General features: G+C 49.3%; 1 protein-coding gene across 1 annotated transcript in view; it reads left to right on the forward strand.

Annotated features, from left to right (window-relative positions):
- The window catches only part of VPS36 (vacuolar protein sorting 36 homolog), a 72,202-nt gene that overhangs the window by 7,882 nt on the left and 47,168 nt on the right, over nt 1-17,152 (forward strand). The window lies entirely within an intron of this gene.

The following is a 17,152-nucleotide window of genomic DNA, read 5'->3' on the forward strand; positions in this document are numbered from 1 at the left end:
GGTTTGAAACTAAACAGCTGCTGGGTCGTGGGTTGCTCCCAGCTCCGCAAGCTAAAACAGAACAGGAGTACTTGTGGCCTCTTAGAGGCTAACAAATTTGAGCATAAGCTTTCATGGGCTATAGCCCACTTCATCAACGGCATGGAGTGGAACATATAGTAAGAAGATAGAGAGATATATCCAGCAATGCCCCTCTGCTATGTACATTGGCCAAACTGGACAGTCTCTACGCAAAAGTATAAACGGACACAAATCTGACATCAGGAATTATGTATTCAAAAAGCAGTAGGAGAACACTTCAACCTCTGGTCACTCAGTAACAGACTTAAAGGTGGCAATTTTGCAACAGAAAAGCTTCAAAAACAGACTCCAACCAGAAACTGCTAAGCTTGAATTAATATGCAAACTAGAGCCCATTAACTTGGGTTTGAATAGAGACTACGAGTGGCTGGGTTATTACACATATTGAATCAATTTCCCCATGTTAAGTATCCTCACACCTTGTCAACTGTCCAAAACGGGCCATCTTGATTATCACTACAATTTTTTTTTCTCCTGCTGATAATACCTAATCTTAATTAATTAGCCTCTTACAGTTGGTATGGCTACTTCCACTTTTTCATGTTCTCTGTATGTATAGATATCTCCTTACTATATGGTCCATTCTATGCATCTGATGAAGTGGACTGTAGCCTATGAAAGCTTATGCTCAAATAAATGTGTTAGTCTCTAAGGTGCCACAAGTACTCCTGTTCTTTTTGTGGATACAGACTAACATGGCTGCTACTCTGAAATGTGTCATTATGCTAGATAAAAAACCTGCACTGCCTTTCATAGCATGTCCAAACCGAGCCAACCCCATTTCGGAGGCACTGCCAATCACCAAGCCACACACTTCAGTGACAAAGCTACTTAAAGAAAAGCAACAGGCTACTTAACTTAAATGAATGGGCAACTATGTACACAAAGAAGCCTTTTGGGAAGATCATTATCCCATAGGTGCTGACACAGTGCGTGCTCCGGGGCTGGAGCACCCACGGAAAAAAATTGATGGGTGCTCAGCACCCACCGGCAGCTCCCCGCCCCGCCGCCCTTGCTCCAGCTTACCTCCGCCTCCTCCGTGAGTGCACCACTGCGTCCTGCTTCTCTCCCCTCCCTCCCAGCGCTTGCACCACAAAACAGCTGATTCGCAGGGCAGGGAGGGAGCGGGAGGAGGGGGAATGCAGCACGCTGGGGGAAGAGGCAGGGATTTGGGGAAGGGATCCAATAGGGGCAGGGAGGGGGCGGAGTTAGGGTGGGGAGGGGGTTGGACTGGGGGCGGGGCCTATTGGCGGGGAAAGGGGAGTCAGGGCGGGGAAAGGGGTGGGGGGCACGGGCACCCACCGGCGCTGGAGAAAGTTGGTGCCTATGACCCCATTTGCTTTTCTCCTTTCACCTGGTACTGCTTTCTCAAGTGTCCATGCTGTTTCATAAATAATTGTACCAACAGCAGAGAGTAAGTTTTTGAGCTAATTAAATTAATACCCTAGCATGCATATCACACACATTGGCCTATTTGTGCATGTTCACATCTTGCAAGCGTTCTCTCCCCTGCTCTTTCTCAATAGTTATTTTTACAGGGTTCTGCTTAGTCTTCAGCTACTTTTGAGTCCTGTTAACGTCCTCCCACCTTTTGGATGGCCAGGTGCTTTGAGTAGGATGAAACATTAGAGAGACAGCACAATAGAGATGATGTTCTATTGCTTTAATCTGATGGAATGGCTTTCTATGTTCTTTTTTCCACTAAGGCTATGTCTACACTGCATACCTTACAGTGACACAGGTAGCCGTTCCTGTGTAGCCATTCTTTGCTGGCAGGAGACAGCTCTCCTGCTGGCAAAATAAAACTAGCCCCAACAAGCGGCGGTAGCTCTTTTTGTCAGTAAAACTTTTGTCGGTCCATGGTTTTTGATTGCCTTCACAGATGGGCCGTTGGAGAGAGACAGCTACTCTCTGCTGCCCAGCTTGGCAGGTAGTGCTGCCTCCAGCAGTGGCGCAGAAGGAAGGGTGGCAACAGGACCGTCCCTAGCTAATCTAGGGCCCTACGCAGCCCCCCTGTGGGACGGGGGCTGGCTCCAGGCCTCCGCGGGGGGGGGCAGAGCTGGCTTGGGGGACGGGGGGAACCACCCCCCAGCACTCACGTGCTGCACTCCTCAGGGGCGGGGCTGGGGCAGGGACGGAAAGAGGCAGGGCTGGGGCAGGGAAGGGGCGGGGTAGAGGTGGGAAGACACGGGGCAGGGGGCTGGAGCAGCACGCAGCTGTGCAGGGCACCAGGAAATTTGCCCCAAATTTCCTGGTGCCCTACGCAGCTGCATACTTTGCGTATGGGTAGGGACGGCCCTGGGTGGCAATACCATACCATGCCTCCCGTCCTTCTGTGCTGTTGCTAGTGGTGGTGCTGACTTCTGAGCTGGGTGACCTGCCAGTGACCACTGCTCTCTGGCCACTCAGCTTGGAAGGTAAAGCCATCACCAGCACTGGCACAGAAGAAAGGGTGGCAATACCATACAATGCCACCCTTTGTTCTGCGCTGCTGCTGGTGGCAGTACTACCTTCTGAGCTAGGTCCCTGGCCACTGGCCGCCGCTCTGCAGCCACCCAGTTTGGTATTCAGCACCGCCATCTGCAGCGGCAGAGAAGGAGGGGTGCCAATACCATACATTGCCACCCTACCCTCTATGCAGCTGCTGATGGTGGCACTGCCTTATGAGCTGGGCGCCCAGCCAGTGGCCGCCACTCCCCAGCCACCCATCTTGGAAGGCAGCCCAGCTGCCAGCTGTAGTGCGGCATAGGTGCTGACTTTTGGTTTTGCCGGTGGGTGCCCTTCCTAGGCCCCACCTCCGCTCCACCCCCTCCCTAGACCCCACCCTACTCCGCTCCTTTCCCCCGCCTGCCCACCACTCACTCCTCTCCACCCCCTCTCTGTATATTAGGATGCATCCAACATGGCCACAATGACAGGATTCACATTAGAGAAAAAAGGTGGGTGAGATAATATCTTTTATTGGACCAGCTTCTGTTGGTGAGAGAGACAAGCTTTTGAGCTTTCACAGAACTCTTCTTCAGGAAGAAGAACACTGTGAAAGCTCCGAAGCTTGTCTCTCTCTCTCACCAACAAAAGTTGCTCCAATAAAAGATATTACCTCACTCACCTTGTCTCTCTAATTTCCTGAGAACAACAGGGCTACAACAACACAGCATACAAAAATGCAGGTTTCACATGAACAGCACAGAGTGACCATCACACCAGGGCACTATTTTCAGGATTAATCTTAGCATAATGTCATCATTACACCAAGGAAGTAGCACTACCAGCACAATGAGATAAATATAGCCACATGTGCATGCCAAAAATTCACAGTACAAGCACACTGGGATCCACACAGCAGGATAGTAGTGTCAGTTTAGTTCTCAGTTTAGTGGGGATACACTCAGGAACTGAGTCCAAGGGTTCAGCTAAACACAAGGGCAGCTGCAAATAGCTGTACTAAGAGCAGGATCAACACTGGCCCCATAGGAGGAGTTGCACGTCAGGACACTAATTCCCAATCCCAGTGCAAGGTAATATGGGATCCAGGCACCAGGTCTTTAATACCAGAATTTGTACTCCCAGGAGAGTGGGATGGAATTATAGAAGTTACAGGGGGAAAAGCCTTCTGTGATCATCCTGGCTCGGTCCATCTCCCTGCCAATGCAGGGCTGATCCTTACTGCACGTTTTGTCCAGTCTCCTTTTAAAAGTCCAAACCCTTGGAGTTTCTAGCTGTGACATTCTATACTAGGGGTTCTCAAACTGGGGGTTGGGACCCCTCAGGGGGTTGCAAGGTTATTACATGGGGGGTCGTGAGCTGTCAACTTCCACCCCAAACCCCGCTTTGCCTCCAGTATTTATAATGGTGTTAAATATATAAAAAGTGTTTTTAATTTATAAGGGGTTGGGGTCGCACTCAGAGGCTTGCTATGTGAAAAAGGTCACCACTACAAAAGTTTGAGAGCCACTGCTCTATACTTTGGGGGAGTGGCGTGCTGTGCTCTGTAAATCCCATATTCATAATTTGTATTTATTCTTTATATTTCATATAAAGCATGCCATGTAAGGTATCATGGAAAAGGTTATGATTTGCTGAAACCCACCGTTCTGTCAAAATATGTATATCATTAAAGTGTATAAAATTATGAAATTGTGTTGTATGGTGTTAATGAAATATGCTGCAAATTTGGGAGTAGCCCAGACGGCAACTCCCCAGAAACAACAAGGCACTTGACCAAATGGCTAGGTGGATGTTACACAACCATCACCAGACATTGTGCAGCAAATGAATGACAATTAGAAATTCAATGACAGGTTTCAGAGTAGCAGCCGTGTTAGTCTGTATCCGCAAAAAGAACAGGAGTACTTGTGGCACCTTAGAGACTAACAAATTTATTTGAGCATAAGCTTTCGTGGGCTACATCCCACTTCTTCGGATCCGAAGAAGCCCACAAAAGCTTATGCTCAAATAAATTTGTTAGTCTCTAAGGTGCCACAAGTACTCCTGTTTTTTTTTAGAAATTCAATGACCATCACCAGAGAATTACTCAACCCTGGGACTCAGCAATGCCCTCCTCCCCCGAACATGATGCTTGGACTTGTATTTTCCAGAGCACAGGGAATAAACAGGAGATAGTTCCAGCCCAGGTTGTACCCCAGGGGTCACACACTAGCCCTTCCCTTGAGAGACTATTTCATCCAGACCCAAAGGCAGAGATTGCACTGCTTGGAAGGTTTCCCCTGATAGCTTGAGTTTCCCTCTCCCCTTCCCCCACTCCTCCCCGGGTCCTATCCCTTCCCCAATGCCTCTTCCCTTCCACCTCCCCACCCGCATAAGAGGCAGTCACCCAGATGCCAGGGAGGGGAACCAAGCACACTGCATGGACATGGCCACTGTCTCCAAGAGGCGGGCATCTCTGTCTGGGCAGGGAGGACAAGCAGGGGGGCACCGCACCCTGCAGGAGCCCAAGAGATGTCCCCCACCCCACCATGCCCGTCCCAGTCCAGCTGCCCGGCAGGGGCTGGTATTCTCAGTTTCTCTGTGCTCCGGAGGTCCAGGGGATGTTTTTGGAGACGCCTCTGACTGAGCCCCCTGCCAGATGCAGAGAGCTGGGCGGCAGCCGGTGCCCCACCACCACCACCATGCAGACGGCCATCCCGCCAGCAGCCAGGTGCTGGCTCTCAGCACAGCCACCTGGGAAGGGGTTTCAGTCCCCGCCCTGAGCCACCCTCGCCCCAAGACCCCCTTTGAAGTATACTTACCTGCTGCTGCTGCTACTACTGCCTTTAGTTGGGTGAGAGGCTGAAGGGAGGCTGGGAGCTGCAGAGCCACAGAAAGCAGCCTGCTGCCCACAAGAAGCAGGTAGGAGAAGGAGGCAGGGCGGCACTGGTGGTGGTGGGGTCACTCAGACCCTGCCCCAGGAGGAGAGTCCCCTTCATTGATTGGCTGGTGGCCAAAAAACAACTAAACAGTCCTGCTGGAAAGAGCTGTTTTGGCCACGCTGATCAGTGCAGCAGCTCAGAGCCAGAAACAGCTGATCGGAGGCGGCTCCCGGCTCTGCAAAAAACTGCTGATCGGCCTCCCGACAGCCCCACTGAACAGCTGATGGGGCCCCCACAGGCCCCATAAACAGTTGACTGGTGCCAGTGGTGCTAATCACCCACTAATTTTTCCCCGTGGGTGCTCCAGCCGCGGAGCACCCACAGAGTCAGCGCCTATGTGGTGCGGAAGAAAGACTGGTAATACCATACATGCCACCCTTCTTTCTACATTGCTGCTGGTGGTCACGCTGCCATACGAGGTGGGCACCCGGCCAGCAGCCGCCACTCTCCTGCTGCCCAGCTTGGAAGGCAAGGAAAAATCAGACATTTTTTCATATTTCCAAAATCTACCTGGAGGGAGATCGGAGGAACAAAAAAGAGGTCATGTCTGGGAAAACCTGGACCTGTGGTGACCCTATCTGCAAACTCCCTACACTAGGCTTGTGACCCCCTTTTGGGTTTGGACCCCAAGTTTGAGAAAGGCTGCACTAGGGGATTCCCCAATGACCCTGAGGGCCAACACAGCCAAAAGTTTCTGGCGGACTGTTTCCCACAAATTCTGCCGAATAGGTTGTAGATTTTCAGGAACTTTTTCCCCCACGTTGGTATCCACTTGATTGTAGGCTAGGTAGGTTTGTTCTGGCAATGCTAAGAACACCAAGTGGAGGTCGTCGTATTTGCTGTTTCTATTCAGGCCAGAATCATGGATTAAGGGCGCTTGTGGGTCAAGCTCAGACTCTGATGGAAAAAGAATTATGAGGAGGCCCTCTTGGTCCTTCCAAACCTTCAGTAGGTTCAGATGGTACACTCTTTGTCTCTTTTCTCTTCCCTGTGTGGTGGATTTCATAATTAACTGCCTTTGCCCTTTTTACGACCTTGAATGATCCCTGCTGTGATACTGCACCCCATATTCTTCAATGATATTCTTATGATATGATTATGGCATCATTATAATGTATTCTATGCAAGATAAGTCATGTGAGGTGTCATTGAAAAGGTTATAATTTACTGAATATGATTATCTTATTTGTATGCATGTATGATTTTTGTATCTGAAGTTAGGAATATGGATTATATATCAGTATTACAAATGTGTTTACATCTGGGGAATGCCCACTAGGCAAAAGTCTCCGTCTAGATGGCTGGCTGGGAAGAGCCGATTCAGGTTAATGAACCAGTAGGCGAAAACAATAGGCCTTTGAAGGAGCTTATCTTCCACCAGGGAGCATTCCTGAAGGCTACTATGACACTACATGGTCACGCTCAAGCCTAGGAGAAGGCTTGGCAGGCTGGTCACAGCAGTATAGTGTAAAAGGAGCCCAGGCTGGTGGGTCAGGGGGGCCCAGTTCCAGGTGGCACCCTGTGGGGAACCCTTGCCACTTGGCCAGCAGTTTTGACTTCAAGGTTGGCAGCAACAATAAACCCTACCACTGGGCTTAAATTTTCACATCCTGGCCCCATTATTGTAGGTCCATTCCTGGTTCTACTGAGATTACAGCAGGTTCTCTCTCAAGAAAGCCCTCAGTGTCTCCAAGTTTTCCTTCAGACAGGACACGTATTGTACCATGTTGGTTGTTCTTGGGTCTGGTTCCTCCCATGTCTTGTGGAGTAGATCTAGGATCCTGTGGGGCTACCTCCCATATAGTAGCTCAAATGGGGAAAATAGTAGGTGTGGGATCAACCAGGGTCAGTACTGGGGATCTGTGTCCTTGGCCCTCTGGCTGGTTCACCAATTGATTTCCGGGTTAAAAGAGTCCAGCAAGATGTATACAGTCCAATGTTCTCACAAAGAAAGTGTCTTCAGCGCACCTCTGGATGCCTGTGAGTGGCATACCTTTGGCTCATGGTTTATAATGTGTCTCTCTATCCTCTCCTCCTCTCCATGGGAAGGAAAAGGAGTCTATATCCATTCCATGGAATGGGTGGCTAGTACGGGAGCCTGGGCCCTCCCTTTCCACTGGGCAGATGGTCAAATGCCTCACCCATGATCCTCCAGAAGTTAGATCAAAGGGTTCTGTAGTCTTAGGGAAAAGCTATCCTCTCCTCTCAGGCCTGGGGTAGCTACTGCTAGCAGAATCTCTTCTGCAGCCCGGACTCTTGCTGCAGATCTTCCCAGATAAGTCTCTTGTTCTCTGCTGTCTCTCCCCCTTCTGAGCTGTATGGCTCTGTGAGGTGGTGCATCAGTGCAAAGGTTCCTCCCCTAGCCAAATGGGGGAGGGGGAGGGGCATGGCTGCAGTTCATTCAGCTCAGTGGGGCTATCCATCCACTCCTGGTGTCCAGTAATCTGGACATCCTCTCTGTTCTCTGGTCCATCAAGGGGGTTGGTAGGGGAACCCAGGCCTGCCCTCTCCACCGGGTTCCAGCTCAGGGACCTCAAGGGTTTGCTGACTCTGACAGTGCCCTGAGTTCTTTCTTATCTTCCCTCAGGCCTCTGTAGGCTCTTCAGTCTGTTGGCCTGTTCACCCCTTTCTGGAGTGTTGTCCCTGGGCGGCTCTCTAGCAGTCTGCTGATCAGAGTTCCTTTCTCCTGCCTGCTCACTCCTCTGCTTCTCAGCCCTTTTGTCCTCTCAGCTGCTGTTAGCCTGGCAATCAGCAGTGGCTGGCCGTGCCTGTATTAACCTTTTGGTCGCTGGGATAACATGGGGGTACATACACCCCAGGACAGGCTCCATTTTAAACACTTCCTCCAGCTTGAGCAGATTCTGCAGGTGTGGTGGGGCAGGGTCACAACAGCCCAGGACTGCTCTCTGACCCCTCCTGGTACAGTGTGGGGTTATACACACCATCCTAAAAGTTGTAGCTCCTGCAGAGCCTTGGCCACCTGGTGAAAGGATCAGACTGTGTGGAGCTGGTGTATCACCTTGGCTGTGATGTCCTCCTGTCTCAAGAGAACAAGAACCTGTCAGAGTCTTGAATGCCCCCAGGAATCAGGGGGGATTAATGGCAACTGGAACCTGGGATGGACTCTTGTCTTCCTCTTTAGTGATCACCAGTGCCAAACACTCCCCACCCCATTGTAGGGTGAGCGCCTGCCTCCATTCCCTCAGTCTTCCTATGACAGATGTTTGTTGCCAGCTTTTCTTTCTCAGATTTCTCTTTCCGGTTTTGGTGCCTGTATTCTTCCATTTCCATTGGTGGCTACACAGTGGGAGGAGCCCTCGCTGCATCCCTGGCCCAATAGAATAGCAGGGCTCCCTCCAGTGGGTGAGTATCGTGGGTGCTTGGGGAGGGGGATGTGATGGCACCCCCCCATAAGGCTTTATGGAAATATGCTTATGAATATATATATGGATCCCAGAAACCCTCTTGGGAGCTACCACCTGATGTGCCAAGACTACTTCTGCCCCTGCTTTCCTGCCCTGTCAGCTTAGGACTTCAGTGCCCTGCCTGGTTTGAGCCAGACTCACTAGCCTGCTGCAAACCCAGACCAAAGTCAGAATCACATCCCCTAACAGTTGTAGGCTTACCTGAAAGCAGCTTACAGAATTGTTCTTGTCTTTAACACTCAGATGCCCAACTCCCAGTGGGTTCTAAACTCAAATCCGTTTTACCCTGTATAAAGCTTATACAGGGTAAACTCATAAATTGTTCGCCCTCTATAACACTGATAGAGAGACATGCACAGCTGTCCCCCCCCATATTAATACATACTCTGAGTTATTTAATAAATAAAAAGTAATTTTATTAAATACAGAAAGTAGGATTTAAGTGGCTCCAAGTAGTAACAGACAGAACAAAGTGAATTACCAAGCAAAATAAAATAAAACATGCAAGCCTATATCTAATACAGTAAGAAACTGAATACCGATAAGATCCTCACTAGTTCCAGAATGCTTCCTTTTACAGACTAATCTTCTTTTAGTCTGGGTCCAGCAATCACTCACACCCCTTGCAGTCACTGTCCTTTGTTCCAGTTTCTTTCCGGTATCTTTGCGGGTGGAGATGCTCTCTCTTTAGCCAGCTGAAGACAAAATGGAGGGGTTTCCCACGGGCTTAAATAGACTCTCTCTTGTGGGTGGAGACCCCCTCCTCTCTCCTATGCAAAGTCCAGCTCCAAGATGAAGTTCTGGAGTCACCTGGGCAAGTCACATGTCCATGCATGACTCTCAGTTTTTACAGGCAAAAACCATTGCCCACATGGTATCTTGAATGTCTCCAGGAAGACTTCTTATGTGGATTGGAGCATTCCAAGATGCATTGTTCCTTAAGTGCTTCCTGATAGAGCACTTAACTTTGCGAATTCCTTTCTCCAGGAACTGACCAAATGCTCTACTAAGGTTATTTAGAAATCAAGCCAGTACATGGCCAATATTCATAACTTTGAGTACAAAAATGATACATGCATACAAATAGAATTAATAGATTCAGTAGATCATAACCTTTACATAGATATGTTACATGGCATATGTAGCACAGAACATATTCCAGTTATGTTATATTTATTCATAAGCATATTTCCATAAAGCCTTATATGGGGTGCCGTCACAGGGGGTTGATCCTAAATTGGGTGGAGAGAGACAGACTCATCATCCAGTTGGGGACAATCTCAGAGGATTTGGTGAGTTTCGGCTGGGGTCCCATTGCCCAACAGGGGTCAGTCTCAGATGGGATGGGGCTCATTTCTTCAGGGGTCCTGTCACCCAGCTTCTCTGTCAATGTCACTCTTCTATTGAGTCCCATTTCCAGATGGTTTTATTTACCTCTCTGGTGTAGCAGCAGTTCATAGAGCTGGTAAATACCCTCCGTGGCCTGCCGGCTGATGTCCTTGGCTGGGTCACTGATGTATACACCCAGCTGAGTCACAAGGTTCCCTATTTTGGGGGACTGTGTTAAGTTCTAATGGAAGGGAATGAGAGGGGGCTCCGTCAGCATTCTATCATCAGCTCCCAGTCTCCCCTGGGCCAGGAGTCTCTCTCCCCCGAGTCCCTCTGCAGGAGACACTGCGGGAGAGCAGCTAGAGCTAGCCCCTTATTTCCTTCTGCCCCCAAGGGATCCTAGAGCAAAGGGATGTGGGCAGGGTCCTCCATGACAATTTGCACCACCAGCTGCTCCAGGATGACAAAAAGGGGCCTAAGGCCAGGCACGAACCTGGCTGGAGCAGGGCCTGGAGCATAGTCCCCTTAAAGGCCCAGGATCACCAGTGAACCAGGAGAAGAAGGATTAGTTAAGTTCAAACTCATTCCCTGCTTTGATTCTGCCTTCCCAAGGAGAACACTCCCAACCCACAGCCCCTGTGGCAGCTGATCCTACAGCATATCAGAGCCAGCCCACCTATGCCTGGAGTCAGGAAGCTAGGTAAGAGGTCACTCACATCAAATTCACAGAGGGTGATGGTGATTCAGAGCGGGGCTGTGCTGCTCCTTATGGCACTGGTTCTCTCCTGGGACACTCTGGACCTGATGCAGAAGTTGACATGCTATGTCCCATCCTCTCCGTACTCCATTCATGAACAGCTCATCAGAATGGAGACAGATTCCTTGCCACTCCCAGGCTCTAAAATCCTTGGTCAGATGAAGGGGGTGACTGTGAGGACAAGCTCCCCACCCCCATCTCAGTGCCTGTAGGAGAGGTGGGCTGATTCCCTGGGGCCCTCCTGGTTCTCTAGGAAGGAGCCTGTGACTTTTCTGTGAAGACCATCTCCTGGATCTCACAGGGGGGCAGGGGGGATTGAGGATCTCACTCCCCAAGCCAACCAGGGGCCCTGTGGTTACTGATCAATAGAACCAGACAGAGCCCTGGCTTGAAGTCCAAATTCCTTCCACTGTCCCTGAAGTAGGAAGCACCCAACATAGCATTGCACTGACTGCCCTGACCAAGGATGGACCACTGGGGTGCAGGCTAGGAGGACAGATTGGAAAATGGATCTTCCAGTCTCTCCTTGCCAGTACTCCCCAGCACTAAGATAAAATTGCCCCCTGCCCCTCCTCGTCATGCTCACCTCCAAGATGTATTGCAGCCTGTGTCTGGGGACACTGCCAGCAGGTTCCCCAGCATGGCATCCAGGAAGTCTGCCAAGACCTTGTGCAGAGACTGCAATGGAAGGGAAAGCCATGAGTCATTTAGGGAAACTTCTCCTCCCTGTCAATAACCGCCTCCTTGGCCAATCAGCATTCAGACCCTGAGAGGTGGGAGGCTGCAGGGTCTCAGCAGATGTCCCAAAGGATGTCCCAGCTCACCACTGGAGGGGATAACTCTCAGAGCACTAGTCCAGCCCCACCAGTTTGTCAGGGCCTCCCACAATGAAAGCAAACACCCTCCCGCCCCATACACACACACCTCCTTGGTGCAGGGAGGGAAGCACGGAAAAGGGAAAAAAGAAGCAAGACAAGAACAGAAAGGAGTGAGGGAAAAAGGAAAAGGGAAACCTAAGGGGATAAACCCCCATGTCCCCAGTGATTCTACGGGACAAAGTCCTAGGTACGAAATCAGTTTCTGCCACCTTAACCTAGTGATTCCTATGCCTAGAATTCAGCCAGCACCAGGTGGATTAGACTGAACTGATTCCAAACTTCTCTGAGGCTCTTACCTTCTAAAAAGGGATGTTCGTTTTCTAGCAAAAGGAGTAATAGGAAAGGAAAAAACTCCAAAGAAGTTCCTCCTCATGCTCATATACATGAATCTTAATTCTCTCTCAGTCCTCAAGAGAGAAGACCCCCTGAGAAGGAGACTTGTAGCAGCAAAACCACAGGAGTCTCTGAGGTTGCCCCTGCCCTGCCTGGCTGATGTCAGGGTCTCTCTGTGAGGTCACTGCCTCCACACCACCTTTGCCCAATAGGCTAAGGTCCTGCAAAAGGCCTTTGTGATGCCACTATCACACTCACCCCTCCCCTGCAAGGCTGATGTCCTGCCCCTGGCCAGCCCCTTTGGATACAACGACTGATCAGAATAAAGTGCTCTCAAATGAACTACAGACCAACAATTGTTCATAGTCATTATTTAGCAAGTATTTTAGAAGAACTAGAACATTAGAGAGAATCATGAACTGCTCAGAGACAATTATTGGAGAGAAGCAGGAAGATTAATCAAATACATGATTGGTTATTATGACTTATTTGCTTGGTCGTAAAAGAGAACAAAAGAACCTGAGTCCTCCCTGTCAATAGCCCCCTGCTCGTTTCAATCAGCATTGAAACTCTGAGAGCTGGAAGGCTAAGGGGTGTCACCAGATGTCCCAAAAGGATGGCCCAAGTCACCACCAGAGGGGATCACTCTCAGAGCATTTGTCCAGCCCCACCTCTTTGTTAGGGCCTCCCACAATGAGAGCATCCCCTGCCACCCACCCACTCCTCCTTGATGGTGGGAGGGAAGCTGGGAAAAGGGAAAAAAAGAAGCAAGAGAAGAAGAGAAAGAGGGAGGGAAAGAGGAAAAGGGAAACCTAAAAGGACAAACCCCTATGTCCCTAGTGATTCTAAGGGACAAAGTCCTTGGCAGGAAATCAAATTCTGCCACCTTAACACAGTGATTTCTATGCCTAGAATTCAGCCAGCAGCAGGTAGATCAGACTGAACAGGTTCCAAATCTCTCTGAAGCTCTTACCTTCTAAAAGGAGACTACAAAATGAGTAGTAAGAAAGGAGAAAACTCCAAAGAGGTCCCTCCTCACGCTCTAGTACATGAATCCTAATTCTCTCTCAGTCCTCAAGAGAGACTTCGAGGTGACTTGCTGCAGCAAAGCCACAGAGGTCTCTGAGGTTGCCCCTCCCCTGCACCTCTGTCCTGCCTGGCTGATGTCAGGGTTTCTCTGTGAGGTCACCACCTCCCCACTCCCTTTGCCCAATAGGCTGAGGGGGGAGGGATAGCTCAGTGGTTTGAGCATTAGCCTCTTAAACCCAAAGTCATGAGCTCAATCCTGGAGGGGGCCACTTAGGGATTTGGGGCAAAATCAGTACTTGGTCCTGCTAGTGAAGGCAGGGGGCTAGACTTGATGACCTTCTGAGGTCCCTTCCAGTTCTATAAGATAGGTATATCTCCATATATTTATTTTTATTTTCCGCTGGATCACTCCCCTCAATGACTATTGAGTCTGGAGATCAAGCAGTAAAGCACCAGAGGCTGCTCCCCATGCCACACTCATTTTTTAATAAATTAGTAGACTGTATGGCCAGAAGGAATATTAGAGCAGGGGTCGGCAACCTTTCAGAAGTGGTGTGCCAAGTCTTCATTTATTCACTCTGATTTAAGGTTTTGCGTGCCAGTAATACATTTTAACATTTTTAGAAGGTCTCTTTCTATAAGTCTATGATATATAACTAAACTAGTGTTGTATGTAAAGTAAATAAGGTTTTTAAAATGTTTAAGAGGCTTCATTTAAAATTAAATTATAATGCAAAGCCCCCAGACCAGTGGCCAGGACCCGGGCAGTGTGAGTGCCACTGAAAATCAGCTCGTGTGCCGTCTTTGGCATGCATGCCATAGGTTGCCTACCCCTGCATTAGAGCATCTAAGCTGACTCCTGGCATATCCCAGCCCTCCCTGTATATCACAATAGCTAGGTTTTGAACAAAACATGTACCAGAAAGGCATCTAGTCTTCATTAGAAGACATCAGGAGATGGAGAATCCACCATTTTCTTTGGTAGTTTGTTCCAATGGTGTATCATCCTCGCTGTTAAATATTTGTGCCTTATTTCTAATATAAGAACATAAGAACAGCCATACTGGGTCAGACCAAAGGTCCATCTAGCCTGATATCCTGTCTTCCAACAGTGGCCAATGCCAGGTGCTTCAGAGGGAAGGAACAGAAAAGGTAATCATCAAGTGACCCATCCCCTGTTGCCCACTCCCAGCTTCTGGCAAAACATGAAATATGAATATTTGTCTGTTTTCACCTTCCAGCCACTAGGCCTTGTTATGCCTTTCTCTGCGAGATTAAAGAGCCCTTTAATACCTGACATTTTCTCTCCAAGAAGGCACTTAGACAGTTCAATGAAGTCACGTCTCAACCTTCTTTTTTGTAAACTAAACAGATTGAGCTCTTTCAATAGCTCAGAAGGCATTTTTCTCCAGCCCTCAAAACATTTTATGGCTCTTTGCTGCACCATCTCCAATTTTTCAACATCTTTTTAAAATGTGGACACCAAAACTGTCTGCAGTATTCCAATCTCAGTCTCACTGATGCTGTGTCACCTCCTTATGCTACTCACTACCAGGGCCAGCTCTAGGTTTTTTGCCGCCCCAAGCAAAAAAATGTTTGGCTACCCCCTGCACTCCCCTGCCTCCCCAGCCCTGGGCTCTCCCCCCCTCACCCCCACCCCCACCCCCCTGCCACCCCAGCTCTGGGCCTCCCCCCACCCGCACCCGCCTGCCGCCCCAGCTCTGGGCCTCCCCCCCAGCTGTACCCCCTGCTGCCCCATCTCTGGGCTCCCCTCCTTCCCCCCACCAGTGCCCCCCCACCCACACACACCCTGCTGTCCCAGCCCTGGGCTCTCCCCCCTCCACCTGCACCCCCTGCTGCCCCAGCCCTGGGCTCCCCCCCCCCCGCACCCTCCTTCTGCCCCAGCCCTGGGTCACTGGTAACTCACTCCCAGGGCGGGTCATTCAGCAGGAATTTTGGATGTGCGCAGAACACAGACAGGATTGGTTCCCATATGGTTACAGAACTGCAGTAAAGTGGAACAATTTTCAGCTTGTGTGATTGGAGGATATCTGGATGCATATTATAAGACTGTCCTCCATAAATGAGAAAAAGTTGAGGTGCCTTTATTATTCTTTTGTTCCACTCTTTGTTTCTATGGGGAATTTGCCAATGCAATATCACTGTCTTCCTTTTAAACAAATAAAACTAAAATAAATAAAAAAAGCAATGACTGTTGAAAATAGCAATTCCAGTCCTAATAACCACTGGGAAGCATTTCTTGCTCAATTTTATCCTACTTTTTCTACAGCAAGTTACAGTGGATCAGTATATTTGATTTGGGAGAAATGAAGTAACAGCTGCCCAAATTGAGCTTGAGCACTCCTGAATTTTGAGATGTTCAAATCTGGAAGGCAGGTACTAGATTCCCTTTCTGAATATTAGCTAAATCTGGAAAGGAAAAGTCAATTTCTGTTTCCATGGCTCAGAAGTGGAAATCCTCCTACGTGCCTGGTACTGTATCTAAAGCTGCCAGGTCCAGTAGAGCCTTACTTTTCATTTTAAATTCTAGTGGGATCCACGTACCTCCCTTCAAGGCTTCAGATAGAGAGGTGCACTGTCCATTTAGTCCACCCAATTACTTCTTTGGGGGCTGCAAGTGTTGAGATGAGTTCCTGTCTGCATCCTGTAAAACTTGCCCATACCGGTATTGCCCTGGCCTCTTCTTTTGTCATTCAGTGTTGCACGCATTCTAAAACAATATGCATTTCCTCACCTTTTGGGGGCAAAGCCAGACTTTGAGGCACCTGCTCCCCTACTTGGTGTAAACTTTGCTTGTGCCAATCAGAAACGAACACAAACAGGTTTTGGGCCCCGTCCCCTATGACACTTCTATGATGTCATAGTTGGTACTTTATGGGCCTGCCTGCCATGTGCAGGCAGGGAGAGGAGAAAGAAAAATGAATCCTGTGTATCCTGTGTACACCCGTAACCGAGCCTGATCACCTCGAAGCCTCTCTCTCAGCTCACGTGTTTCAAACAGAGTTTCTACGTTTGCCGGTCGTTATGCGTTGGTTTGTATTTGTAAGTATCAGTTATTACTAAATGCTGCATCTTTGTTTATAAATATTGTTAGTAGATATTTTAGTCATTGTGTGTTTTAAGTTTCATTAACTCTATTAGCTAATCAAATGCTGCTCCCTTACCCTTGTAATTATCCCCAATAAAACTTTAAATTGATTAATTTTAGTTGTGAGTGTGTGTGTGTCTGCAGTTTGCATCGTGACCCATACTCTCCTTGCATCCCTTACCAATATAGTCTATTGCCACGTGCAGCCTGGTAAATAACAGGCCTGCATTTTCTTTCGCCCCTGCGTGCCCGTGGCAATCCACAGCAAGGTGAGGTCACACCAGTATCTCTAATCCAGGCTAGGGATGTCTTCTGAAGGGGATATCTGGGGCAAAGCCTTCTAGTCCTGGAGTATACTTGTTCCCTGTTCACAGTGCCACCCCGTTCTAGCAGTGAGCTCTTCATTCACAGCAAGCTGCAGCATGAGGTTTCAGCTACCATACTCCCTCCCCCTCCCTTTCCTGTTGAAAGCGGCCAAGGGAATGCTGGGAAATGTAGTTCTTTCCCTGCTCCAGGGCTGGCTCTATAGGCAGGGAGCTAATGAAGGAACTACAGCTACCAGGGCCCCCTGTTGGTTCTCAGCTTCCATGCTGGCTCCCTGCCGGCTGCCGCCCCTGCGCATGGGCTGCCCCAAGCACCTGCTTGCTTTGCTGATGCCTATAGCCGCCCCTGCTCACTACTCTGCTCATAGGTCTAAGGATGACTTTAGCCTGCTCATCACAGCATCGCACTGGGAGCTCATGTTGAGCGGCTTGCCCAGTATGGCCCCTAAATCCTTTTCAGAGTCACTGCTGTCCTGGATACAGTTCCCCCTTCTGTAGGTGTGGCCTGCATGCTTTGTT

The sequence above is a fragment of the Chrysemys picta genome, chromosome 1 (assembly GCF_011386835.1).
Source record: "Chrysemys picta bellii isolate R12L10 chromosome 1, ASM1138683v2, whole genome shotgun sequence".
Lineage (NCBI taxonomy): Eukaryota > Metazoa > Chordata > Testudines > Emydidae > Chrysemys > Chrysemys picta.